This window comes from Mastigoproctus giganteus, chromosome 10, assembly GCF_048544385.1.
Source record: "Mastigoproctus giganteus isolate SK-2022 chromosome 10, ASM4854438v1, whole genome shotgun sequence".
NCBI lineage: Eukaryota > Metazoa > Arthropoda > Arachnida > Uropygi > Thelyphonidae > Mastigoproctus > Mastigoproctus giganteus.
Window position 1 is genome coordinate 21,725,542 of NC_143584.1, and position 2,079 is coordinate 21,727,620.

At 36.1% G+C, this 2,079-nt stretch overlaps 1 non-coding gene across 1 annotated transcript; it reads left to right on the top strand.

The window, feature by feature from the left end:
• The first annotated feature begins 1,675 nt into the window (after positions 1–1,675).
• LOC150078843 (U6atac minor spliceosomal RNA) lies at positions 1,676–1,797 on the top strand. Its single transcript, XR_016547594.1, has one exon. It is a non-coding gene; the product is annotated as a U6atac minor spliceosomal RNA (small nuclear RNA).
• Positions 1,798–2,079: the final 282 nt, after the last annotated feature.

Here is a 2,079-nt window from a genome sequence, read left to right on the forward strand (position 1 = left end):
AAGAGCTGTGACGGTTAGAGGCGTGTATTTCTGAAAGTCTATGGGATCCCATGATTTCTGTGATTGCCTGAACGCCAGAACAAGTGCACCCTCATCATGTGACTATTTATTATAATTATTATCTGTTTATTTCTCTTTCGAGACACCCATAGACAGCACTTGGCTAGACTATCTGCCGCTCAGTTGTTTTCTTCTAGTAAGACCATACCATTTGCTTAAAATTGTCGGACTTGTTAGAGGAACAAAATTCTGCCTTCCTCATTGACCCCCATACTCCTGGATCTCTATCGCATATAGTATGTGTGAGGTGATATCGAACAAGACATTGAATATTATAGAGTAAATATCAATAATGGATTAAAAAGAAAAACTACTTCAGTAACCTTAAATCATTTGGTTTAAATTGCTTTGTAAGGTGGTTATTAAAATTGTGCAGCATTCTAATAAAGACAGCAGCGAATCTATTGGTTAATTCGATATTGGTATTTTACGAATATAGGGAGTAATATATGAGTTGATTTTCAAGAAAAAGTCATAACAACTTGCCGCTAGATGGCTCTGGAGGACTTATACACATTTTAGTCAAAAGTAGGAGAAGATAACTGATAAAGAAAAAAATTTTTATCTCTAAATCTCGGGGTAGAGTGATGGCAGGTAGTATAATATTAGGATGAAATGTTCCGGAAAAGAAGAAGAAATTAAAAAAGGAATGAGATATTTTCTAAATTTCGGGGGCTGGAATTTATCTTCCTTTGTTTACTTCCCTGTAAGCATGACATGGAATAGTTTATAATAAAATCATTATTATTAGTTTCTTTTTATGGCGATGATGGCATTGGTTTGAAAGTAGTGCAATTCCAGGGCAACTCGTTGTGAAAGCGAAGTTTTATTTGCCGGGAGCGATAAGATTATTGCATCAATCACTTGGTTAAAATCCTGCTCGTCGCAAACACGACAGTCCTCTCAAACTTCATATGCAGTAATTTCGAAACGAAATGTTTCGCATTTTGTCAACGCAGTGGCACACTCCACCTAGTGTCAATTTTATACTTTTGCCAAAAGCTGAGATAACACTAATTATATTCCAAAAATAATGTGCCCAACAAATAATTGGCATTTATTTTTGATTTTTTAAATCTTGCGAACAATAGTGAAAAACCGAAAACAAAAATATCAGCCTGTCTCGTGTGTGTGTTTGAATGACCAAAATAGTACTCGCTGTTCGTTAAGAGAGTCACATTATTCCAGTTATTTCATTACGGAAGTGTCTCCGACAAATATTCCTGTTACCGTGCTTTCTGCATAACTCTTTGCTTCATACACGAAAGCTGGAAACATTCTATAGATACGAAAACATCTTAACATCCATATTACAGAGGAACTAGGTAAATCAAATGTGCCTCTTTCACTGAACGTTAGTGGCGCCATCTACCTGGGAAAATAATAATTAAATATTAGTGTGGTTTAAATAAATTCATTCTGATTAACCTTTAGATAATCTTATTTATATTTTTATAAAACGTAATTGTAAATTAAATACTTTAGTAAAATATTTCATTATTCTTTAAACATCTTCTAAGTGTACAGAAATATTTGCAAAACACATAATACACCATTATCTATAGCCAGTGCAATTGTCGCTTATATATATATTAAAGTCCCGGAGTTAGTGGTTGTGTTGTATGAAAGGAGAGAAGGTTAGCACTCCCCTTGATAAGGACGGACTGGCCTCTGGGCCTAATACATATAAGGTTAAGGCACCGCCGCTTACTTCGCGGCGCTTAACCAATTTTTTCGCCATTTGTGGCTTCTGAGTGTCTCCTTTTTTATTGTCGGAAGGGAAAAAATTGTTAGCATCAGTAAATAAAGCGTGTTAGTTTTCTAATGGTACCAGGGGTTTCCCCCATCTCCGCGTTATGCACTCTTCGTGAAGCACAGTATTCTTGTAGGGCCAGAGATTTAAAAGTGTGTGGGATATGATTATGTCGTGTAGTATTAGTTCTGTTGTTTCGTGTAGTTCTGTAGTTGTTTCTCTGACCATTTAGCCGTTGGGCTCCTAGTGAGACCCACCGTTGCCCA